The sequence below is a fragment of the Micromys minutus genome (assembly GCF_963924665.1).
Source record: "Micromys minutus genome assembly, chromosome: 4".
Classification (NCBI taxonomy): Eukaryota; Metazoa; Chordata; class Mammalia; order Rodentia; family Muridae; genus Micromys; species Micromys minutus.
In genome coordinates, this window is record NC_137973.1 from 31,068,389 (window position 1) to 31,095,366 (window position 26,978).

At 42.6% G+C, this 26,978-nt stretch overlaps 1 protein-coding gene across 2 annotated transcripts in view; it reads left to right on the plus strand.

The window, feature by feature from the left end:
- Nucleotides 1–15,770: 15,770 nt before the first annotated feature.
- Nucleotides 15,771–26,978, plus strand: part of OTUD7B (OTU deubiquitinase 7B) — a 55,726-nt gene continuing 44,518 nt past the window's right edge. Inside the window, exons 1-2 of one of the 2 annotated variants that reach the window (XM_080915307.1) lie at nt 15,771–15,900; nt 19,701–19,758. The gene's annotated coding sequence lies outside the window, so the exon portion shown is untranslated. The remainder of the gene's footprint in view (nt 15,901–19,700; nt 19,759–26,978) is intronic. The other variant, XM_080915308.1, reaches the window with a different exon arrangement.

Genomic DNA, 26,978 nt, shown 5'->3' on the forward strand with positions numbered 1-26,978 from the left:
GGCATTGCCACTTAACTGGTAACCTGAATAAACTGAGGACAGTGGCTAGTTCACGTATGTGCCACCTAAAAAGGAGGCTACCGCACTAACAGTTTGACTATGGGATCTGATGCTAAAAGACAGACATGGAGACTGTGAGGGTCAAGACAGAAGCGGATGTAGGAGATTGTTATTGGTTCTGCATCTCCTCTTCCTTATCTTCTTTTAGAGTGGTGGTGGTTGTTGCAGAGCAGGACATCCAGAGCCTTGTACAAGTAAGGCAAGTGCTCCACCCCCTGTGATGAAACCTTAGGGTTTTAACAAAAACCTGTCAAAAGCTTTTTAGTAACCTCATAAGAATGTTCTAATCATCCGCATAAGCAAATATATTCTTTCTGGTATCTTTGTGTATGTATTGTGTGTGTGTATATGTACTTAGAAGAGGTCAACCTTAAAGTGATGTCCCTAAGAGCAACTGTCTACCTTGCCTCGTTTATTTGTGTGGGTTCTTTTTTTTTTTTTTTTTTTGGTCTTTTTTTTTATTATTAAGTTTTTATTATATGTGCTGAGTATTTTGCTTGCATTTTGAATGTGTACCATGAGTATCAGAAGAGGGTATCAGATCCCCTGGAACTGGAGTTACAGAGAGTTGTAAGCTGCCATATATGTGCTAGGATTCGAACCTGGATCCTCTGTAAGAACAGCAACCGCTCTTCACGGTTGAGCTATAAATCCAGCCATGTCTTTGAGATAGGATTTCTCACTGGTTTGGAGTCTGATGCTTCATCGATGCTTACTGAGCATGAGCCCTAGAGATCGTCCTATCTCTCTGCACCCCATCTCGAGGATTTTAAGTGGCTGCCATCACGTCCAGCCTTTGGAAGCAAACTTGGCTCCTTGTGTTCATTTAGCAAGCGCTTTACAGAGTGAACTTTCTCTCTTGTCCTTTTTCCGCATCTTCATAAGACAGAACAGAGCTGAGCTTCCCAACTTACCATCAATGCAACCATTAGCTAATGTTACAGAAATGGCTGATGAGCAGAGGTTATTAGTTCTAAAGCAGAGTGTGATGACTGGCTAAAGACAGCACCGACAAATCATCTACATTGTTGCTATTCGGTCTTAAAGAGGAAGGATATATGCCACTGGCTTAACACCTGAGGGCATTATGCTGAGTAATATTCACAAAAATGACAAATACCTTATCGCTTTATTCACAGGAGGAACTCGGGCAGTAAAGGCCACCAGAGCAAAACTAGACCTGATAAAAACCATATAAAAATATACAAGTCTCTATGAATACTGCAGGGAATCCTGGGAATGTCTGAGTTTTAGGTTGCAGTATTTCCTGCGTTTTCCTTTCTTTGCTTTATGGGGTTTATAAAACGTCACTGAAGACTTGGGTGTAAGAGAAGAGCTGTTGGTGAGGTGAGGTGAAAGAAAACTCACCTTTTCACATGGCCTGTAGCATTCTCTGTCACAACACAACTGATAGCCAGTGATATTTATTTCTGTTTAAAAATATATTTGTAGCTTTGCATGTATATGTGTGAGAGTGTCTGATTGTATTCAGGTGAATCACCCACAAGCATGGCATGTTTATACAGGCCAGAAGATGGGGCGAACCTAATGGACCCGGTGTTACAAACCAGTTTAAGTTGTCGTGTGGGAGCTGAGAATTGAATTCCAGTACTCTTGAAAGGACTGAGTTAGCCAGAACCAGGCTGACTCCATGACGAGGCCCAGGTTTCTGTTTCCCAGAAATGAGAACCAGGATCCAGGAATTCGTGGTCAGCCAACTGGAGCTGTTGGCAGCCAATCAGAGGATACCTTATCATCTGGCCTGAAGTAAGAATAGATAGGTAGGATGAATAAGTGACCCAGGGGGGTCTCCAGAACCTAACCAATTGTAGAATTAGTCAGACCCCTAGAGATAGAGCTAACCAATCAAGGTAAAAAGGCACATACCTCTCCCTGGAATTCCCCTAACTGACAAAAGCTGAGCCTGAGAGCCCATTAGGGGTTCTCCATTCCACAATGGGGAGACCCCTGCGTGTAGGAAATTCAGCTAAATAAGCTCTTTCCTTTTGTACACTATTTGAGTCTGGGGTATCATTCTCTGGTGATTCTTGGACTCTAACAATCTAGAGCAGCAACAAATATTCTTAACCACTGAGCCTGTCTCTCTCCGGCCTCTGTTCTTATGCGACTGTTTCTTTGAGGCTTTTCCTCTCCAACTTCTATATTTATATTTCTAATTCTGGCCACATCTTAAGCTCAGCTAAATAAACCAGAATAATTTCTGTCGTCTTTGAGAACACTGAGGGCTCAGGCCAGTGTTCACCTTTGTTCAGCATTCTTCTCCAAGCCATCTGGTCCCAGTCTTTATCACCTCACACCTAAACCCTTTATCCTCTTTACTGTCCTCTTTCTATTTATGATCATGTCCCCTCCTAAGCCTGTAGGATCCTTTATTTCCCAGAATGCAGAGACTGTGAACAGGGTCACACTCCTGCCAGGAAAAATGGTTGCTGTGGCTTTCTTTGTTTTTGTGTTTTGTTTTGGCCTCAGGAAGAATAAAGTCAAAATGGCTCTATTGGGAGAAGACTTGGGGTTTGTAATGAGTAGCTTCTCAGACAGTGAAGCAGGGACTAGGCTTCCTGGGAGAGAATGCTCACTCACCGCCCTGTGTGGTAAGTTCTTGCAAGTGAGACATTGCTGTCTATCCATTCGCAGCATCACCAAGAACTAGTACGTCCAGAGAGGGAGGAAATAAAACTGTGTTCAGCTGAAGTGGTTAAGTTCTGTCAACATTCACCAACATGTATAAGAGGAATCAGGAAATGCTGATGTCATATTACATCACTACACCTTTAACATTCTCTAGCTGACAAATACTTGTATGCACATGTGTATGGGGGAGCATGTGATATACTGATATGTGTGCACTGCAGAAAGATCTAGTCAAACTGATGACATACAGGTCATCTCATGTATTTGCCACAGTTTTGTGACAAGAATGTCCAGCATGTCTTAGTATAGGAACAGTAAGTGTGACACGCTTTTGTCCCTCTGCATTTGAATTGAGTCCTTCTCTATTCTACTTTCAGAAAACTTACTAGATAAGAGGATTTTCTCTTATTTTATTTGCTGCCAGCCATTATTCAATTGAGATAAACTTCTTGCCACAATGTTGGCAAACAATAACATCATGGCAGACGCCGATTCTGTTTGGTGCTGCTGGGCAGAGACTCTTTGGACTCTTGACCATTGCTTGAGCCTAGGAATTCAAGTTCATTCTGGGTAACATAGTGAGACTCTCACCTCAGAAATGAGCAGGACCTGGAGTCCCTTGAACTTTTCGCCATTCTCATACTTTGAGACCTTTCTTAAAGATATGTATCATTGGACTGGAAATAAGACGGGAGTGGATAGGTTTTGTTTGTTGTTGTTGTTGTTTTCCTAGATAGGTTTTCTCTGTGTAGCCCTGGCTGTCCTGGAACTGGCTCCGTAGACCAGACTGGCCTCGAACTCAAGAGATCCACCTGGCCCTGTCTCCTAAGTGCTGGGATTATAGGCATGCACCACTGCTGCCAGGCTAGGGATTTCTTAAATTTAATGAACAGGAAGGTGAATGGAGAATGACCCAAAGCAGTTTGCCCAGAGGGCAAATGCTCAAGCACAGCTGGCAGTTTGCAGAGTACCATTCATAGACACTGGGGTGTGTTTATAGGGCTCTGGTGTCTGTGCCCACGCGTCTGCTCTCTGTGGTTCCAGTGGGTTTCCAGGCACTGTGTTGCTGGACACCATACTGTACAGTCCATGAATTGTGTGCTTTGAGTATGTGGTCACTTCTGCATGTTCCTTCAGCCAGCTCAGCTTTCAGCCCCCAAAGCAAGAGATGGTATAGCATTTGTCACCGGGGAAGACTGAGGGACTAATGACTCATCTCCATTGTGTGATCCAGATTCAGACAGAGATAAGAGAGGAGAGGGAAAGAGTAAGAGGAAGAAAAGGAAAGGGAGAGGGAGGAAGGGGGGGGAGAAGAGAGACAGAAATGAAGACCGAGAGAGAGGCAGAGACAGAGAGATAGATGGAGAAAGGGAGAGAAATGCAGACACACAGAAACAGAGAGTGAATAAGCAGACAGTCTAATTTTTCTTTTGAATGACAGACTATTTGTGTTTCTAAATGACTGGGTTGGATATAGTATTTGGTGGCAAGAAAAAGTCTAAAGTAACCTAAGGTGACCTCTGCGGCTGTACTCTTAGTGAATTTTAAATTCCTACCTACACACCTTTACTTCCTCTCTTTAGGAAAGCCAATGAAGGGGCCAATCACATGCATATTTTAGCAAATCTTTAATGGTCTCCATAAATACTGCCGCTTAAAGAATTAAACACATCTTATCTCGGAGCACACGGACTCTCCTGAGCTGTGGCTGCTGGGTCGTCTGTGTTCATAGGACCGCACATGGCAACATGGAACCCTTTCACCTCATACCTGCTGTAACCTTGGGACTAAAGGACTGAGTTCCTGATCTGTGACGTCATCTTCTATTTCAGGCTCTGGATTTGACCCTTAGTCTTGATGAGATGGCAGGAACTTGCTCTTCCAGATTAATCCTTAACCCCTTGCTATACCAGAGCTTTTCACTCACCACCAACTCAACTCCTCCCAGCCTCAAGGACCAGGCCCATGCCTTGTCATCCTCTTCACTAGGAAAAAAATCAGACATCTAACACTTTAACAATGTGGTATTTAGTACAGCAAACAGATCATGTTCCTTCAGAGAGGATATGACCTCCACAAAGGGAGAGTTGAGTCATTAAAAAACTTTGTATTTAGTTTGAGAGAAAGTTTGCTATTAAATTTAATGCCCAATAACAGAAAAATATTTAAAAAAAAAAAACTTCTGTGCTTAAAAACACATTGCTTTTGGGGACTGGAGAGATGGTCCAGTTGGGAAGTATCTGCTCTGTAAGCATGATGACCCGAGTTTGGATCCCCAGTTCTCTTGTAAAAGCTGGGCATCGAGCACCTTCTATCAGTGTTTGGAAGGCAGAAACCAGAAGATGCGTGGGCTTGCTGGCCAGGTAGTCCCGCCACACATGTGTTCTCCCAGAAGGAAAGACCTTCTCTTAAAAACCAAAGCAAGCAGGCCAGTAAGATCCTCTACAGGAAAGATGGTTGCTATTAAACCTGGTGACACAGGCTTGATCCCTAAAACACACACAGCGGAAGGAGATTGTCTTTGATTTCTGTGCTCATACTGTGGTCCATGCACACATAAATGACAGATAAATGTAAAAAATGTAATGTGGAAAGATACAGCATAGACCTCTGGCATCCACATGTATGTACACACATGTGAACATATAGAAACACACACACATATATACATACACATGCCTTTTCTTTTTTAGTCTGGCTAATGTAAATTGTGGAAGGAAGAGAGGGGTAGGGCAGGAAGAGAAGATACAGGGAAGATTGCCTCCACACAGGTCAGAATGGGCTAGAGAGCCCATTGTGGGGAGTTTGGGAGTGTGGGGGATATAGGGGTGTGGGGCATGTAGGGGTGTGGGTGTGTGGGAGTCTGTGGGGGATGTAAGGGTGTGGAGGTGTGAGGGGTGTGAAAGTGAGGTATATGGGGGATATAAGGGGTGGGTATGTGGGGGATGTAGGGGTGGGTGTGGGGGTGGAGGAGTGGGGTGTAATGAGAAGCTGGGTGTATATGTAGGAGATCCAAACTCTTGTTTGGGAACTATGAAATCAGCAAGTGCCAACCATTATTTAGTTACAACAGTTTTGTGAGGAACATGTGATCTCATACACAGATACGACAGAAGTCTGTTTACTGTAAGAAAAATTTCAAGATAAATCAATACTTTAACTATTTAAGTTTGACAAGTTTTAAATAAACTATGGGGAAACATTTTACTGTTAAATATGTAATTATCTAGTCTTAAGGACTCACCCCCAAATTTTGTGAGGCCTGGGACAAGAGTAGAGGCCATAAATTGTATATCTAAATATTTGAAAGCTATGGACAAAGTTAATAAGTTTTGTTAAATAAGGTATGTTCTATTCTCTTATCTTGACAAATATTTCCTCATAATGTATAAAGTAGGATTCAAATGTAGAATTATTGGACCCCCAAGGTGTGACGGTATAATGTACACAGTTTTATCTGTGACGTGTTCATCCCTGGCAATTTGGGCCTAGGGACCAGGTTTAAATCGGCTCTCCCAGAGGCTTAGGCCTTTTGGGTTGGGGTCTCCAGACACAAGACGGGCACTTAAGCGGTGGTCTTGGGCTTCCTCGGAACAGGAAATTATATAGCCAGGAAAAGCTAGAATGAGACTTTTTCAAGTGTAGGGCCCGGGGAAGGGAGGACCATCACATAGAGCCTCCTGTGAGTTCTGGTTTGTCCTCTTCATTATTCTATTACTAACCTGCCTTTATCCTTTGCCATGTTGCTATTTTCCCTCAGACCTCAGGAAGGCTAGGATACTGGCTATAATAAATAGGACACCACAACCGTGTCTTCCATTATTTCTCTCTTTGGATCCAATTACTTCTACTAATTATGTGGAGTCTTATTAGCAGAGTTTACTCATGGGAGGCCTGACGGTGAAGGGTGTGGGCCGCAATAAGTCTGGGAACAGACAGGTGTTTTTCTTCATCCAGAAAAGGGCTGTTCAAAGGGTTCGCCCAAATTCCAGTCTGTGGGCAGAGGGAAGAAGACTTCAAGGAGCACTCACTCCTTGAAGATAGAAAAGCTGCTTAGTAATCACAGCTGGACAGGAGCAGAGAACCTCACGGCCTGAGGCAAACCCACCCTAAGTGGAAGGGGAAATGGATGTGGGTGGACACTGCCTCTAAGTAAGCGCTCGCTCTCTTGGGAAGTGTGCACCACGCAGGGCTCCCATGGCGTTCCCAGGACTGGTGTGCCCGCCCATTCATTCCCAGTAAAATACAGGACGTCTCCACTCCTCACCTGGTTGGAACCCACTCCTGTGAAGGTGCTCAATGCTTTGGGATTCCAATGAAGTTGCCTTAATCCTGCTACCTTGCCAGTGGTAAACCCCAGTCCCAGTCTCCCCAGGGAGCGGATGATGAGCTGAGCAGTCTTTCTGGTTGCTAATGTGCGGCCCTCATCTGCACTGTACTGCACTGAGATGGGACTTCTGCCTACAGAAGACATTCATGTACACGTCAACTTCATGCAAGGCTTGGAGGGTAATAGTGACACCTCATATTGCCACTTTGTTTGGCCCAACCTCTTTCTTTAATGGCTCCTCATCTTCCCTGGTAGCTCCCAGGTTTTAAAGTACTTTGTTATGGTAGACAGGGCTTTTGTTTTGTTTTCTTTCTTTCTTTCTTTCTTTCTTTCTTTCTTTCTTTCTTTCTTTCTTTCTTTCTTTAAGACAGGGTTTCTCTCTGTATCCCCAGATATCTTGGAACTTGTTCTGTAGACCAGGCTGGCCTCGGACTCAGAAATCCACTTGCCTTTGCCTTCCCAGTGCTGGGACTAAAGGCATGAGCCACCAGTGCCCCACAATAGTAAGGTTTTTTTGTTTTTTTGTTTTTTTGTTTTTTTGTTTTGTTTTTTTTTTGGGGGTTTTTTTTGGATGTGATTTATTTATTTTTTATTTCCAGGTAAATTTGTTTTATTACTCAATATTTACATGAAAATAATAAACATATATATTGGCAGAGAAATATTGACTTCCCTACTAAAGGCAATTAACAGACACAAGGACAGAAGAAAATACATTAACATTTCATTTCACAATGGAACGATACCTCAAATATCTACTTTGGTGTATTTTTTTTTTTTTTTGCCAGTACTTAATTCTTTTAGAAGTTTGATAGTATGCATTGAAATCTACTAGTTACCATAGCATAAAGTACATGTAGAACAGAACGTAACATGGAAATAGTTAGAGTTTTCTCGGTGTGTATAGACTAAACATAATAATTTCTGAATATCAAAAATTGCCACAAGGCTATATTCTTAGTTTTTGGATTATTAATGATTTAAGGTCCAGGAGAATAGTAAGGTTTTCTAATAATAGAATTATTTAATGTGTCTTGCTAGGTAATGAGAAGAACCATCAGAAGCTTGCCAATGGCCACCATTTTCTTCCAATTCTGTTAGCTACCAGAGGCAGTGTAAAGAATCATTTTATTGTCTGTATGAATCACGTCTTCTCCCTCGAGGGTCAGTATTGACGTTGTTTTTCTTTGTCTGTAGTACTACTTAGTCTGTAGCCTAAGCTGGCCTCCAACTTGAATCCTCTGTCTCAGCCTTCTGAAGATTTAGATTACAGACCTAAGACACCATGCTTAGCAAACTCTGGTTTTAAATAACAACATCTTCTTTCCCAGCTATACAGTGTTTCGGTCCTCTGAACTCTAATGTCAGCCACAATAATTATCACAGAGATTATGATGTTATTGCTACTATTGGCCATAGATAAATGTCCCTTCAAGGACAATTGAAGACTTTTTGAACAAAGAAAATAATATCACCAGATCAGAGTTCCCTCTGAGTAGATGAGAAAAGACCGTATCAGAGCAAGAGACCCACTGTGGACTAGGAAGGTCAGAGGTCGTGAGTTAGGACTATGACAATGAGAACTGAGAGAAAGGAATTGACACAAGACGTACAGAAAGTAGATTTACACCCTGAAAACAAATGTTAATCTGAAGCAGGGGCACAGGTAGCAACCATGTGCAGTGTTGCCTAATCATAGATGTACAGATGAAGGCGCAGGGGTCCCTGCGGGAATAATAGGCCGGAGTGAAATCTGCTGGGCTGTGCATCATTTAAAACTTGTCACCGTATTCTCTTGCTAAGCATTAGAAGCTGCTGATGGTGTGAGGCAGACAACAGGTAATGGTTTTCTAAATCAAGAGAGGAGAAAGAGACCACGGATGGTGGGCAGTCAAGGCAATCCCTTCTGTTTCTTTCATGAATAAGGGCCTACTGTCAAAGGCTGCGGTCTCCGTTCGTCCACACCAACTGACAGTTCATTCCCCTGAGCACGGATGCAGTGAAGGGCGCATGCCAAGCAGAACAGGAATTGGACTTCCAGCTCCTGGTTTGATCATGGAAGCTCCTTAAGAGCAGAGACAGAATCCTTGCCCGTCGTATGCCTGGCAGATGGGGAACGGCCTCTGGATTCCAATGCACTGTATTAATTTACACTGTGCTGAGTACTTAGTGTCCACATAGAAGGCCTAGGGTAAACTGGCCAGTGCGTGATTCCACACCACCCACTGGCAGGAAAAGGGAAGCTTGCCGCTCTGTGCGACCTGAGGGCATTTTTTGGGGCGGCTGGCCTGCAGGCGTACGGCTGGCCCTCCTGGTTAGCACTTGGAAGCTCCTTCTCTCAGCCCCATTCAGCTCAGTTTCCCTTCCCCTCATGATAATCACGACCTTCTCACCAAACTGGCCTCAGATCTGATATATTCTCCCTTGTCCCACCATTCCATTCGTTTCTTCTGACCTCAGGATTTTACTCTTCTTAAACTAAGCAGTTATACATTATTACAGATGTAACCTAAGTAATAATATTTTTCATGTTCAGATCCATATCTTTTTTTTTTCCCACCTAAGAAGCAACTTCAGGCACCTCCACAGACCAGCAGCGGCATAGGATTACCCATGATGCTCCAGAACGTCAATCCGGAAAGCAACCATCAGCAACTCGACACCAAGAGAGTCTAATACATGCCAACTAGATAGAGTTTCCACGGAGAAAATAAGCATGTATTTATAATTTAGGAAAGCATTCTTAGTGTACAGTAGTTTAACATCAGCAATGAATCGCCTTTTTTTTTTTTTTAAAGGAGCTCAAGCAAGTTCCCGGAAGCAGCCGAGCTCGATACAGTCACTTCTCTTTTATACCCCTGAATATGCTTGAAATTGGCTTGCTTCCCAGTGCTGACCTAGTCAGGGGCCAGAACGACTTAGTCATTCGTTCCTGGGCCTCTCCTCATCACCATGGCTAATGTGTTAGCAGACTTAATTATTTGTTTCCTCCAAGTCCGGGGTGTGTCACCTGCAAAGTGGAGATGGGGCTGACCCACCCGGTTGGCATTCCAGTCAGGTAAGGCAGCATTCACTCCTCACAGCCTAAGGAACTGGCTTCCCTTCTTTACCAACCTGTTGGCCTCTCCTGGCCTGAAGAAGCCATTCTAATATCCTCAGGGGATTTGTCAGGACCTGAATAAGAACACACCCAACTCTGCCAAGGGCTCTTCAGTTACTGTCCTGTTACAGCTCAACCAGGGATTGTGCTCGCACTAATTGGCAGCTGATTAGTCTTATTGGCCATAAAGTAGTTTGATCTTGGGCCCTTGGAGGGCAGAGATGTTCCTCTTAGAGATCTCCTAATGCCTAATCCTAGGAAGTCTTTAGAAGTGCACAAAGGTAATCTAGTGCCGCTCACTGGCAAACTCTTTTTTTTTTTTTTTTGGTACATTCGTTCATTACTCCATATTATTTTTAAATAAATTAAATAGTTAACTATAAACAAACAAGCAGTTGTCAAATTCTGGCTGATTGGTGAAGGCATTTATAGTTTGGAGCTTTACATACAGCCCTTTAAAGGGAGTGTAGAGCTTATATCTTGAGTCCTATGTACAGAGAACACATCTCAGTAGGTGAGGAAGTTGAGGATTAACACAGTGATGTGCTGAGGTCACATCAAGCCGGCTCTTTCCCCAACCCCCTTTCAGTAAAATCACAGCCCAGGAGGACGTTGTTGGTGCATATGTGCACCCCGGAAACTGACAAGTGCCTTTTCTCCTCTGGAGAGCTAGTTGTTAATGCTCGCTAGCACACCATGGGTGGAGAAGGAAGAACACAGAGTTAGAGATGATAATTAATGAACTACTGTATTCTGGAGCTAGAACCAGACTGAAGTCAGCTGCATAGGAGCTTATAATGGAAACTAAGGAATTCTGCATTTTTTTATGACATCAAGGAACTAATGTCTTCTTATTGGTTGAGATGCTTTGAGTTTTTAAGTCATAGACATTTAATCCAAATGGCTTAGACAGTAAGTAAGATGCATTAGCCTATGTAGCAAAACCTTCCAGTAGAGCCATGCCAGTGTTGGTTAAATCTGTCATTTACTAAAGCCTTTTAATTGTTTTTCCTTTGCTATCTTCAGAGTATCAAGCTAGTCTTGCAACCAGCACAACAGCTCAAAAGACAATATTCAAACAGCAGGAAAAATGCTTTCTTCATATCTCTTTGTAAGAACAAACACTCCTCACCCAATGCCCCCCAGAAAGCCTCCAGCAGATTTTCTTTGCATTTCATATTGGTCAGAATTCAACTCCTTGTCTAAACAAAGCCAAACAGAGGAAGGTGGAGTTTCAAGATGTCCCTTGGTGTTTGACCAGCAACTCCCCGCCCCCTCACCAGAACCAGCCTCCTCTGAAGTTCAGCATCACACAGAGAAGAATCTCGCTACTGAATGCCATCAAGGCTTTCCAAGCAAAGAGGAAGGAGACAGACATGGGCAAAGAGTCCTAGTTTGCTGTCTGTTGCCATGATAAACACCATGACCAAAAGCAATTTGGAAAGAAAGATTTATTTTACTCCTTCAGGCCTATAGTAGTCAGTCCTCATGAGAAGTTGGGGCATGAACTCAAGTAGGAACCTGGAGGCAGGAACGGAAGCAGAGACTGTGGAGGGCTGATGCTTCCTGGCTTGCTCCTGTTTCTGCTCAGCTAGCTTCCTTATACCACCCAGACCCAGGGATGGCTGACTGACAGTAGGCTAGATCCTCCTCCCTCTATCAACTAGTAGTAACAAAGAAACACAAACATCCATCCCACGGGATGGACGCATGCACATAGCTCAATCTGATGGAGACAAATCCTCGTTTGAAGTTCCAGCTTCCCAGGTCTGTCAAGTTGACAATCAAGATTAGCTATGTTACCATGTGTCGGTATCACATTGGTAAGGAGAGGTCACTGAAGTATTGGCGCATTAGTATTAGGAGGTATGATCTAGCAATGATAATATAAGCAGACTGTCCTTTTCTAGCCTTCATGGGAACCACGGTGCACAGACATACATGCAGGGAATTATGGGAATATATGTGAAGTAATAACACAAATACCTTAAGATTAAGACAAAATTCCCAATGACATACATGTGCAATGGCTACTTTTTGTAAGACATGGCACAGTCTACTTTAGAAAATCCTCTTGTGTCCCTTTAATTTAATCTTTCTTCTCCCTTAATAGGTGGCCATGGCTGGTACCTACCGTTGTGTATTTTTGCCTGTTCTGGAATTCGGGTTTTATAAAAATGCCCTTTTCCCCTTTATAGTGTGTGTGTGTGTATGTGTGTGTGTGTGTGTGTGTGTGTGGTGTGGTGCTAGGTATCAAATCTAGGGCTTTATGTAAAGGATCCACAATCGAGGAAACATCAATAGTCAAACGTTTTTGAAGGGCTAGAGAGATGAATCAGTGGCTAATAGCACTTGTTGCTCTTGCAGAAGACCCAGGTTCAGTTCTTAGCACCATGTGACTCTCAACATCTGTGACTCCAGTTCCAGGGGAACTGACACTCTCTGGCCTCCATGGACAGTACACACATGGTGCACATATATGCAGGGCAAATACTCAAATGCATAAAATAAGATAAATCTTAAAAGGTAGCTTGTTTATATTTTTATAAAAAATTCTGTGTGTGTGTCTGTGTGTGTGTGTATGACTGTGTGTGTGTCTGTGTGTGTGTATGACTGTGTGTGTGTCTGTGTCTATTTTTCACTATGGTCATTTGAACGGCTTCCATTGAGTGGCTATTAGAAATGAAGTTATGGATATTTACATATAAGCTTTTCATAGACACATATTTCCTTTCTAGTAGGTAAATACTGGGGAATAGACTTTCTGGTTCAGGGGATAGGAATGGATTTAACTTAGAAAAAGCCCTAAATATTTTTTTAAAAATACATACATACATACATACACACACACACACACACACACACACACACACACACACACACACATATATATATATATACACATACTTATGTGTATATGTGTGTATTTATGGTCTTCAATCCCAAGAATTCTGAGTTAGTCTGACATTCCTAAGCATGTACAGTGTATAGTTTTAAAGGTGTCCTAGAACCACTAGTCTAAATTATAGTCATAGTGGTAGAAAGGAAGTTATTTTAGTTTGGTTTTCTTTTCTACCACAAAAACATATAAATGCAAATAATTTCTCCTTTTTTCTTTCTGGTTAGTTGCAAAACAGCTTTCTCTGAATATTTCCCCCTGCACTGTACTCGACAGCCTAGTGTTGAGTCTCCTTGGAGCAGAGTTAAACACACAAGTTAAAGCTCACGGAGCTTCTTGAAGCTTAGAATCAGTAAGACAAGGAAACAAAAAACAGTCATCAGGGTGGAAAAAACCTGAGCTGAGTCGCCGACGAGGGGCGTGGCCTTGTGTACACTGCTGGGGTTTTCTTTGATGCTTTTCATTCTTTCCTTACTATTCTATCTAGCAGGGGAAAAACACTCAGCTACACTCAGGCTGCTGTGACTGTTTACTGTCAGATGTTAGCTTTCTGAGCATTGGACACTGTGACAGTGTCTGCACACCGAAGGAAAAGACGCTCCCAGTTTATAGGCAAAGAAACTGACAACACAGGAATGGGAAGGGAGTCACTTAATGGATTAGGGACTGGCTGAGCTGGGACCAGAACCCAGGTGGCCTGGCTTCCAGCCCAGCTGACCACACTGCTACCCACAGAGACAGAGCTGGCCAAAGACAAGTAGCCCATTGAGCAATTACACAAACAACAATGCCTGATGGATGGTCAGAGTAAGAAACAGGCACAGAGCAATTGCAACCCCATCACTTCCTGATCCCTAAATTTCCACGTAGGCCTACAATCTGTGGCCGCTTAAATGGCTCTGACTAGCAACTTGGCCCTGCTTTTGAATCTGGACCACTTTCTGTAGTCACTGCCACAAAAGAAAATCTGCCTTGTACTCAAGGTGGAGAGAGCCCCTGAGCGCCATACCTGGTCCTGAGGAGTCTGTGAGAGTGTGTTAAGCATAGTTAATTGAAGAGCATGACTTTGGCCTGGAGGAGGCCTTGGTGAAAACAGCTCTCAGTTTTCCATAGTTCTGTTTTCCCACCTTAGACTTAGCCAGCAGGGTCTAGTATGATCTACGGAATTCAATGAGACCAAATTCCACCCTCTTCTCCTCAAATTTGTCACTAAATACAAGTTATAATCCATATTCCCTGAATCCTTTAAGCTCTGGCCAAAATGGCTCTGCTTGTTAAGTTCTGGTAAGTTCTGGTATGTTCCATGCAAGGTATCAGTTGCTTTCCTTGGCTGAGGTATGTATACATGGCCTTAGGTTCAGCCCTAAACTTTCAACTCTAAACTTAAGGGAATTCTTCAAGAGACACGGCTGTCTAGTAGGTTTCCTGTTTCGGGTGTCAGTTTCCTAGGCTGGGTAATTCTGTGTTCTATCCTTTCTTTTTAGAAACCAAAAGCCTCAGAGAATAATGAGGAAAATGAAAAGCCAACTATGTGTTTTTGCATAAAGCCAGTGAACACAATTTTGAAAATAAACATTGCCTTGAATGTGTGGACTGGGTACCACAATGTTAGGAGTCTGAATTAAAATTTAGGATTCATTTGGTTTAGAGTATAGCAAAGGCTGGGCCCATTTTGTATCTGTAGTAAAGTGGTTCTTCTGGAAGCAGTTCATATTCTTTTACAAATATGAAAGGTTGAGATGGCTTGTTTGTGTATTCCTAGGCACAGCTCCATTACAACCTACATGACATATATGTTCGTTTTATTTTATATAAAATACTTTAGTGAATTTACTAATATTAAATTGTTAGATTGCTGATACTTGGGAGTTATGTCTTGTTGAGTTTTCTATTTCCAGCATTATGGAGTACAGTGCCTTTACATAGTAGGGCTTTCAATAAATGCAGGCACTGAATTGTGCTGTAGTGTTGTAAAAACACAGTAACAATGAAAAGTACTAAAAAACTTTTACTGACTTTGGCAGGGATGTCACTAGGGAGTCATTGTTATGCAAGTAAGTGCAGAAAAGGGTAGGTTCACCTCAAGAGTGAAGGAACAAGGGGAGTGCATAACTGGGTGGGGCTGGTTCAGTTCAGAAGCGACGTTCAGTTCACTTTGGTTGGTTCAGGATTGCGTGGAGTAACTAGAATTTCAACCTTCTTCTCAAGTATTTTTATCCTTCTCACCTTTCGAAAGCTACTCCGCCAGTCTCCATTTCTTCCCTTAGGGCTGGCGCCAACTGATGCGACCCCAAAGTCTTTACAGTCCATGCGGAGCTCCCAGCTCCCGCTCAAAAGTGCTTCAGCCTGGGGGCTCGGGGACGCGAGCCAAGAACGCGCGGGGTCACGCGCCGGGCAAGCGCCAAACCGGCCACAGCCCCAAAGCGGTCCTGAGGGCGGGGCTGCTGCGGGGAGGGGAGGGGCGGGGCGGGACGGGGCGGGGCGGGGCCGGCCGCGCGGGGCGGGAGGAGGCCCGGGGGCGGCTAGGGTGTCACCGCCAACCCGCTCCGGCCGGAAACGGGCGCTTGTTTCCGGCCGGACGGCCAAAAGCCACCGATCCTGAACCAGTCGCTGGAGTCCGAGTGGCGACCCGGTGTGGAGCCGGCGGAAAGCCATTGGGAAGAGGCCAGCTCCGGTCAGTCCCGGCTTGGCTCCAGTTCCATCTCCTGTGGAGAGCAACAGCCGCGGTCGCAGTGTCCGCCTCCATCGTCGTCGGGGGAGGGGCCGCTCGGACCCCGGGGTCACTGCCGAGGAATGAGGCGAGGCGGCCGGGCCCCGCGCTCCGCCCCGGCCTAGAGCCTTGCCCTGAGAGTCGCGAGGGTAACGGAGCCCCCAAGCCCTGACACCCTCCCCCATTTCCCTCCGCCCCTCCCGCCTCCCCAGCGCCCCAAACTCTGCGTCGTCGAGCTCCACTGCTCCCTCTTTCTGACCAGACTTCACCTGAAGCCATCTCCCCTGAGCACCCGCTCCTCGCCTCGCCACTCCCTGCTTGGTCCCCACCTTCCCCCTTCACACCAATCTTTCACCTGTGTCCCGCGCTCCCAGCCCTGGCCGGCGGTTCCTGTCCTTTCCCGAGCTGTGCTGGGCAGTTTGGATGGTCCCCTCTTGTCAGCTAGACTTTGGGAGAGGGATGGCGGAGTTTTAGGGAGGTCTAGACGGAGCCGCTAGCCCCCCTCTCCCCAGTAAGATAAAGTTTTTTTTAAAGTCACTATAAAAGTAAAAAGAAAAGACAAGTTTGTTTTTAACGATAGCCAAGCCGAGGTGCGTCCAGTAATGGAGGAAGGGGGTGGGGAGGGAGAGGAGAGAGGCAGAGAGGCTGTGTGTGAGTGTAGGTGTAGAAATTCTAGGGCAGGCTTATGGACTTCAGAAAAAAAGAAAAGTTGCTCTGAGCCGATGGAAACTTTAGAAGCTGATGATGAGTAAGCTGGGGGCTGCGTGATTTCACTCTTCTCATAATTACTAGGTTAACGGTGTGGCTCCTGTCGAGATGGAATGGGATTTGTTTACTGGGCCGGCGTATTTTTAGCCTGTCGGCTCACAAGGACCAGCCCTCAGAGTCTGTCTTTCCTCTTTGGTGTTAGAGTATCTGTCTAACCTAGGTGTCTTTTTGGGGACAAGACACTTGTAAAAATAGGGAAGTTGAGAGAAGCAGAATGGTGAAATTTGATCTAAGATCCCCCCCCCCGTCCCCCCGCCAAAAAAAAAAAAAAAAAAAAAAAAAACCCTTAGGGAATTTTCATGACTGCAAAAGCCAATTGCTAATCCGACTTTGGCCTTTGCTTTATCTTTTTGTGAAAACTACATAGGATGTTTTACTTAGAAGCTGGTAATTTGTTGGTCTTTGGCTTTTTCTACAGTATACTTAGGTCTCTTAAGAGGCTGGATCCCTTTGTCTCTCAAACCTGTTTCAGGTGGATAAGAAAAATAAGGAGAAGTCGTGGTGGTAGGAAGACTCCAAATAGTAGCTAATTTCTATTTTAATTTTTTCCTGTATTGCATAGCTAAGAGGACGTTTAGGAAATGTGTTTCCTAGTGAGATTCTTTTCCTAAGGGATGGAGAAGTCTGCCAGGGAGAATCCAACTTGTAGTTAAATGTTGGTGGTACATAATTTAGGACTGAACACATTCTAGGTAAACAATGAGGAGTTAACTGTGTTCTTGCCATCACTGTTTTTCAAGCAGGTCTTTTAAGTTTACTAATCTGCTGTGCTAGTCTGTTGATATTTTGAAGGCTGAACAGAATGTAAAATAAAAGAAATTGCTGTTCCTCCTGTACAGGGCTGAATGGCAGTTTGTTCTAACTTTATTAGTGAGCTGGCATCTTCAGAGCGCCTTCCTAATCCAGGCCAGTTTCTGTGTACTTAGAGATTGCACATGAACACAAATATTAGCTCATGCTAGGCATAATTGAGAAGGTAAATATGCTGAAAACACACATTCCAAAACCAAAATAGATTTTCCTTTTTCGATTTTTCTCTCTCATTTTGGATTATCAGCACCTTTGTGCCAATCATTATCCATTAACGTGAATAATTTAGAACTGAATAGATGTCTGCTTTGGACATAACGTCTAAAGACGGGAGGTAGTTTCCAAACTACTACTAATTTATTTATTTATTTTTAGTGCTCTGATTGGTCTTATCCCTTTCATTTTAGTACCAGGGACTTTCTCTGTGGAGGAGAAAAAAGTAAAACTTTGTCAAAGAAAAAAGGCTGGTGTGTTGTATAGGGCAAAGTATGTTCCATGTGCTGTGATGGAGTTATGTCATAATTTGGAAATGTTCTTGAAGTAATAATTGCTTTATTTCTCTTTTTCAACCCCCTCTCCTTCTATCTATTAGTGGAAAGATATTTCAGTTGGAGTCTAAAATTGGATTTAAAAAGATCACACATATCCTCTTGAAGTCTTGACTGCTAATAGTTACTTTAATCCATGTGAGTTGGCTAGTGCCAATGGTAGTTATGACATATGGGTAATTTCTATTTATATCTAACTTCTTTTGTTGAACTGTATGTTACTCCACTGGGTATGGAGTAAAGACTTTGAATGAACATAGGAATAAGTGTAGAACAAGCAACTCAATTTGTCCACTGCTATTCTCAGTTCTTAGACGACGTTTTAGAAATCTGAGGTACATTGTATGCAGCCAAGTGAGTTATTGTGGAACAATTTAGTATCAAAAATAAATGTTCACTTTGTTATGGGGACATTATACTGCTTATTAATGTTTCTGAGCTCCCAAATCCCTCACATATTCTAACAGTGCTGGCTGAGACTCTTGGAGAGAGACAGAGAGACTGTATGTATGTGTGTGTGTGTCTAAGGAAGTGTTCTTACCACAAACTCCTAACCCCACCAAAGGGGGAAAAATCAATCTTGGCAAATGTGGTCTCAGAAATATAGTTCCTGTGGAATCTCAAGACTGGAATCTTAGTGCCTGATAAATTTGTACAATTAAAATTTTGTGCATGGAAGTTTTTTCATGAATCTGAATTCAGTTGGCTTTTAAAAAGATAATAGAAGAGAGAACTTTAAAAAAAACCATTGCTGAATAATGATTGAACACACCCTTGGATAAAGCAACCTCTAAGCTCCAGTGTCTGGGGACATAGAAAGATGTAAAAAGATGTCTTTTCCCTTGGAGTAGGGGGCTGACACATGACGCATACTGCAGGGCAGAGGGTGACGGTGGCATTAATGTAAAGAAGCTTCAGTGTTTAGACTAAATGGAGCAAACTGTCTAAGCAAAATCAAGATTAATGGTCTGTACTGGAGTGTGTATGGGCTGGAGAAAACTGGAAGTAACAAGGAATTAATGAGATTAAACAAAAGGTTTCTGAATTAGTATGTTTTGAAATAGACTTGGAGGTTATGGATTACTCTTATAAAAGTACGGGCCGTGAAATTAGATGCACTTTGGTTCTTCTCTTTACAAAGTGACCTTGCCCAGGTCACTTCTCTGTCATTACCTGTAAGTATATACATTGAAGTCAGTGAAATAATGTTTTCTGTGTTAGGATTAAAAAGATTTTCTGAGGGGCTGGGGATGCTTGCTTAACATGCAGAAATCCCTAAATTCTGTTCCCAGCACTGAACAAATTGAGTGTGGTGATGTGGTGATGGATATATGGAATCCCTTCACCTGGGAGATAGAGGCTGGAGGATCAGAATTCTTTGCTAGTCTGGGATTTGTGAAATCCAGTCTCAAAAGCCCCAAACAAAAGCATTTTCCAAATAAAGTATAGAATGTATACTGTGCAGTGATGGTGTGTCTGAATGACTGTGTGAGTGGCTGGAGCATGTGGGTTGGTCAAGTCATGGGGAGTAAGAGGGTGGGAGGATTCAGAGGCCAGCCTGGTGGATGTGGATAGAAGGGTCAATAGAGTCATTGTAGGCCCTTGAACAAAGGGTGGATTTAATGTGAAATATTGAGCCCTTTGGTCCAGGAACTCAGGGACAGGAGTCAGGCAGGAGCCGGTACATTGTGACTCCTCTGCTTCTTTTCTGTACCATCCTGGCCCCAAAAGATACAGTCTCAGTGGTGAATGTAAGATCCCGTACAGAAGCTTTTGTATTTGCATACCTTGCTGTCTGAGCTCTGCTTGTCCCTGTTTCATAGTGCACCAGCCTGTGGAAAAATCTCAAGACTATGATGGGGTTCTGCTCAAAAACTTGTGGTAAGGATGATAAGTTTCAACAGCCTTTAGTTCTGCTAATGTAGAGTACTGGCCTAAGAATTCAACACTTTATGAAGGAATTTATTATTTTAAAAATATTATTTTTAAGTCTAGATTTACTATTTTGGGGTTATACTGGTGTTAAATTTATGTTTCTAAGCCTGTGTTATCTGAAAATAATAATAGGAATAATAGTAGGAATAATAACATAAAATTATTTTGCTTTAAATATTTGGCTTTTGACATCCATAAAATCAGTTGTCTATTTATGAGTAATTAAAACTAATCTATACTAAGTATCTTAATGTATGCTAATTTGAGAACCTGTGAAGGTCGAACCTCTCAAGCTGTCTTTCTCATGAGTAAGAACACTTGGTAGATGATGTCATATTCTAGCTAGAATGAATCTTCATTCACAGTATCTAGGGGAATCTCACCACATTATACTGCATTATTAGAGTAAGTTAGCTAACTAGCTTGCTTGCTTCTGTCTGTCTTGTCTGTCTGTCTATCTTTCTGAGACAAGGTTGTTCTGAACTTTGTGCACCAGGCTGAGTTTAAACTCACGCTGGGACTAAAGGTGTGTGCACCAGCAAGCCTCTCATAGGGTAGCTTTCTTAAGGTCTTGGGTACTGAAAAATCTTCAGATATCCTGAAGGAAATTTTTTTGATAATATGATTAGTTAAAAGGGAGGGGGACTGAGAAGTCTACACGTGTAAACAGTAAACAAAAGCACACAGTTGTTCTTTTGGGTCCTTGCCATCCTTATCTCTGCCAGCCCCCACCTTCTTGTAGTCATTATAAAACTCTTCAATGTCATGAGCACCATTTATCACTTCCTCCAGTCAGGTGCTACTATTTCTGAGTTGGAAACCAGAGGCAGAAAAGACAAGAATCTTATTATGTACAGCTAGACTGGGATTGTTTTTCAACTGTTTTGTTTAGTTTTGTCTTCTCCAATAATTTCTTCTAAGAAATAGTTTTGGGAGGGAGGAATTAATTAAACTTGTTTTTACCTGCTGTGAGTTCAGTTCTATGTTAAGTGCTTGAAGGACGGGGTGGGGGAAGTGGAGATGGCAGCTTTGTATCCTTTACGCTTGGGGATTCAGTTATGAGAAAAATGGAATGGGTATCTGCTGAGCCTCTGTTTATATGCCAGGCACAATTTTTAAGTGGAAAGCTTAAATTCTAATTTAATTTAATTTAATTGCACAGTCCAGGCCTTTTACTGTAGATAGAGGTATAATGACACCTACCTGCAATACCAAATCCTAGCACATGAGATGCTGAAGATCAAAGACTGGGTTTCAGATCAGCTTTAGTGGCATAGTGCAGCATCTTAAAAAGGCAGATTCCAGCAATGAAAAAACCAAACAAAATCCTGGAAACAGGACAGTAGTCAAAATGTTGTAAAGACGTTGTATAGGTTGACCTGAGTGCTGGTGACATTTATGTTGTTTGGGACTATGTTATGGGAAAAGGCAGTCTTTAAAAGGTAAACTAATACATTTGTGTTAAAAGGTGGAAAGGGAAGAGAGATGTCTGTCTGGAGTCTGATGTGAGGAGGCCTAAGAAGAGTCTTGAGGTATAACACAGAGTGGAAATGAGATAGTGAGGGGCACTGACACTAGTGGGGACTGGGCGTGGGGAACATGGTGATGAGTCAGGTAGGACCACGTCAGGCCTGTGCTGTAGGAGACATTGACTCAGACAGACAATGTGAAGATTTCCTAAGTTTTAATTTTTTAAAAAATGTCATATGTATGTGGGAGTGCCTGCCTGTATGTATGTGTGCCACACGAATGCCTCTCCTGGCCAGGTTATGACACCGGATTCCCCAAAACTAGTTACAGGTGGTTGTGAGCCATCTGATGTGGGTGCTGGGATTTGAACGTTGGTCCTCTGAAAGAGCAGCAAGTGCTTGTAAATGTTTACCCATATCTGCAGCCTCAGATTTTTTTATTCTTTCTTTCCTGTTGTTTTGGTTCTGTTTTCTGTTCTGCCCCATCCAGTGTCTTTTAGATGTCTCCCATCTTACAAACTCTGTCCTAGGCACTAAAGAGGTAGAAATAGGTCAGAAAAATTCTCTACTCACAAGAAGCATAAGAGTCTAATTCAACAGTTCTCAACCTGTGGGTTACAACCCCTTTAGGGGTTGTATATCTGATATCCTGAACATCAGATATTTATATTACAATTTATAACAGTAGCAAAATTAGAGTAATGAAGTTAGCAACAAAATAGTTTTTGTGTTTGGGCATCACCATAACACAGGGAACTCTATTAAAGGGTCGCAGCATTAGGAAGGTTGAGACCCACTGGTCTAGTTGAAAGATAGTAAATATAGAGATGTACTGAAGTGTGATAAATGTTGTAATAAAAGTTACAGGGTAGAAAGTGGAGGCCCACAGGTCAGTTCTGCCTTGGGCATGTGACCATAGGACAGAGCCTCCCAGAGGAGAGGACATTGGCCCATGAATGATGAGCTAAGCATATAGCCTACAGGAGACTGAGAGTAGCACACTCTAGGCTGAGAATAGAGCCAGAATAAGAAACTTAAAGGAATGAAGCAGATTGTTTCCTGTAGTATCTAAGACATTATGGCTGGCAAACATGATTGGGCAAGGCTGGATCATGTGGAGCTTTAGCTTCTGTCAGTCTATCTGTCCATCCATCCATATGTCCATTTATTTATTGAAATGGAATTTATACTGTAATCCAGGCAGGCTTGGAATTTAACTACACAGCTCGGGCTTGTTTTGAACTTAGAGCTCTTCTGCTAGCCTCCTAAGTGCTCTAAGTACAGATGTGAGCATCCATGCCTGACCTGTGTTTATTCTGTGGTGCTGAGAATTGGACACTGTTTCATGCACGGTAGGCATGTGCTCTACCACTGGAGAACTTTATCTCATAGTGCAGTAAACCGTGAGGTTGTAAAGGATTATAAGCATATGGGGATAAGACTCAAATCCAACAAAGGTTATTTCAGTGGTGTATAATGTGTGCTGTAGGTGGACAAAGCAAAGGACCTTGTAGTAATTTCTTGTTTAACCAGAGCACATTTGTTGGTGAAGTGTATGGAGTCAGAGAATTGGAGGGATTATGATGCTTTCCTATTAATTTTAAATAGACTACCCAAGGATTTCATCAAAACCAGAGTGGCTTTGACAGCTCAGTGTACAATTGAATTTTCAGTGTCTGGCCTTTGGCAGGTGATTAATAGATGTGAGGTTCCCACACTGTTCTCTTTCCTGCCCCATTTCAGTGTTTGTTTCCTTCTCCCATCTTGTGTTGTGCTAGACCATAGAATGGCTTATTACCCCATTCCACTTCCCTTTTAAACCAGAGTGAACAGTGATACTTCCCAAGGTTTGATTGAGAAAATGCTTCATTGGAAGTACCACTGAGGAGGGACTTTTGACCTGGGCCAATTAGGTGCCTAGAAGGGAGATTAACAGCATGTTGGGGATTCATCAGCTGTAATAGTTAGATATAAGAGGAAGTCTAGGTTTTACTGAGTGTGTAGATCTATTTTCCTCTCCCTCTTAATTCTCTTCAAGTTGTTTTCTATTAAACTTATTTTTAAGTTGGGCCAGCAAAACTTTTGTTATTAGGAATAGGCTATGGCTGAGTATGGTGGCCTCTTTCTGTAATTCCAGCACTTCAGGAGTCATCCCCATGTACTCCCCAGCCAGCTTGGTGGCTCATGCCTGTAATCCCAGTACTTAGTGGGCCAAAGTAGAAGGACTTCAGGGTGTTTGAACTCAGCCTGGGCTACATAGTATCAGGATTGTCTGGATCATAGAATGAGACTGTCTCAAAAAAAACAATGACGAACAAAACCTCAACCCAAACCAAAACAAACAGGCAGTGGTAAATCAGACACTGCTCTCAGACTCCAACTCTTCCTTTCAATTGTGGAAAGAAGTTGGTTTTGATATAAGAATTGTGTGTTTGTCATTCTTCGTTGGGGAAGAACAGGATTAGATAGAGAACATTTTCAATTTCCTGATTCCCCTGGAGAAGTTAAGACACTGAGGAGTGTGGAAGGATGGATTGGTACCTTCTTATGGCCTTCTTCAGATCTTGACTGACTAGTGATTTCCTTCTGTTTTCTGAACTGTCAATGTCTTCCCCAGAGAAGGGCTTTGGTTTGGAAGCTATCCACTTCAGCCGAACTGCCAAGTCTTGATTCTTTCTCAAGTGGGCAAGGGTACATTTTGTTTTTGTTTGTCAGTGCTGGGGGAGGGGAGAAAGGAGGCATAGAAGAACCACTCAGTCAGTCCTCGTCTGGAAACCTCTGTAGCTGGAAGTTTCCTTTGCTTTGTTTTGGGGGAGATGACTTGGCTCCCCCGGCATTTAAGTTATTTGGGAAGGTGGTTCTCACTCCCCTCAGCTATCTGATTTGGGATGGCAATAAAAACTTCATTCTTAGCCTGTATTGTCAACCTCTACTCCACCCTGTTCTAGATACTTCTTGTGTATACTGTATGAAGTGTTTGAAGCTCTTGAGCCTAAAACAAAAGAATCACATGCTCCCTTAAAACAGTGATTCTCAACCTGTGGGTCACAACCCTTTTTGGGGGTTGGGGGTCAAATGATCCTTTCACAGGTGTAGCATACCAGATATTTACATTACAATTCTTAATAGTAGCAAAATTACACTTAGGAAGTAACAACAAAATAATTTGATGGTTGGGAGTCACCACAACATGAGGAACTATATTAAAGGCTCGCAGCGTTAGGAAGGTTGAGAACCACTGGCTTAAAGGGTTAGGGGAACTATCCTGCTTCTGAGTGTTGTGATTGCATTTGTTAATGGCTCTTATTTCTGGTTTTCCTCTTGTGGTGCTGGGTATCAACCCGAGGGCCACCTCTGCATGCTAGGCAAGTGCTGTGCCACTCTGTGCCTCAACCCGTGATTTGCCAGTGTCCCCGCTACCTAGCTTTCCTTTTCAATGTGTTATGTGTTGTTGGTTTGTATTTTTGAGGGAGAGTTTTTCTGTGTCGCCCTGGCTGTCCTGGAACTTGCTCTGTAGACCTGCAGGCCTTAAGCTCACAGAGACCATCTGCCTCTGCCTCCTGAGTGCTGGGACCTAAAGGTGTACCACCTGTTGGCTTTTCAGTTTTACCTGATAGGCTATTTTAAGCTTTCAGAAATTTTTAGAGAAAAAGCCCCAATAGGTAATTTGAGCTCACAACCCAAATTTAAAGAAAATGACTATTTTATCAGACTTGCTTTAGTATGTCTTGTACTCCTTAAAATACTTTACAAACACAGCCAACAATCTTCAAGTTGACTTTTTCTTTCCACTACTAGGGGTCCCCTTTAAGCTTCAGTGTTTGGTCTTTTTACGGAGGTCTTTCTTGTTCTGTTTTCTAGTAGGATCTGATCGGCTGCCCCAGTGCTGAGTTGTACTTTTCATTGATACCTGTCATGTGTTGTTTGCATATTCTCATACTTTGGCTTGTTTGTACGTTGGCATACCTCTTCTAAGCACTGTAAGTGCCTTAAAAACATAAGTAGTCTCTTTTATTTTTGTTTTCCTTGTGGGTCTTACCACAGTAATTAACACTAGGTAGGCATTTAATAATCTTTAGTCATGATTAGTGATTGAATGGTCATATTGACAAATAAATAAGAGTGTCCATTGTGTTAGTGAATTCTTAATTTTAAATTCTGAGATGGCCCTATAAACATAAAGCTTATGAAGAAACATTTCGCAATAAAAACCATATTGAGATAGCTATTCAGTACACTCAGGACTAATTCCCTGCAGGGAATGAAAGCACACATTCCTTGGAAGTTGAAGCAGGAGTTGATAGGTGATATCATCCAAGTGGGGAAACTCCTGGGAATTGATCCTGGTGCCTTTCTATCCTCCTGTGTACCCGTGGCTAGACACAGCCACTCACTGGCTATCAGATTCTGCTTTAGTCACCACGATCTTGACATTCTCACTAGAGATGGATATTAACACTCATCCCCCAACACACAGTCTCAATCTTTCTCTCTTTCTCATACACACACAACAAAAAACAAAACAAAACCCCAGCCTCTCTGATTACTTACTAAACACTGCTGAGGACCAGGAAATTTTGGCCTCTAAAGAAAACTTGATACACACATTCTTGTGTGTGTGTGTGTGTGTGTGTGTGTGTGTACATGCACTCGCATCTGCTTTTAACCATGTGTCCCACCCCAGCTTCTCACTTTGTTTGTTTGGTTTAGGGCATCATTATTTAGCTCATACTGGCCTGGCCTCGAATTCAGTCTTCCTGTCTAAGCATGTCCACTGTGAGGATTGCCAGATGACAACATGTGACTTTTTTTTTTTTTAAGTCTTTTGAGATAGGTGTTCTCTGTGTAACCTTGGCTGTTCTGTAGACCAGGGTGGTCTTGAACTTGGAGATCCCACTACCACTGCATCAGTGGTGGGATTTAAAGGTTTGTGCCACCACTGCCTGGCTGCTGCTGCTGCTTCAAATTCAGGAGGACAGGATGTTTCAAAAGCTACAGACAATTGTTTTAAAATCTTCAAAAACATGTTCTGTAGTATAGAGTCCTACTATATAACATTGGGCCTCGGTGATTTTCCCTACCCCCAAGTGAGAGTTAAATATTAAGGTAAGCTGAAATTGTTAATAGTAGATTTAAAACACTGTCAAATATTTGTAATTTTATCTACTTAAACGTATATGTTTAACATGAAGTTTAATTTCCTCTTGGAGTTCTAAAGCACAATGTCATGAAGTTTTTGAAGTAGATAATACCCAATTCAGTTGTATCTCTGAAATGTACTTCTGAACTTTATTTCAACCACTGATCTGTTATTGTTAGGTCGAAATTTGATGGAGTATCTGTTTTGGATCACATGCATGAGGTGTTGAGAAGTTTGTAAGGGTTTGTGTGGGGCTAGAGTGGCTTCAGTGAACACCTTCAGAATCAAGATGTTAAACCTTAGAGCTGGGGAAAGAGCTCAATTGGTAACTTGCTTAGCTCTGGCCAAGAAGTCTTTGACTTTGATGAAAACTTTTGTTGTGACTATGTATATGTAATATTGTGTTAGGTTTGCTAAGTTTACATGTCCTATAAATAACACCCCCCATACACTTTCTGTTTTAGCTATTCCCATACCCCCTCTTTGGTCTTAGTAAGGGAGATCTGGAATTGGAGAAAATTACCTTTGGCATTTGACTTCATTTAGGGATTTGGGGA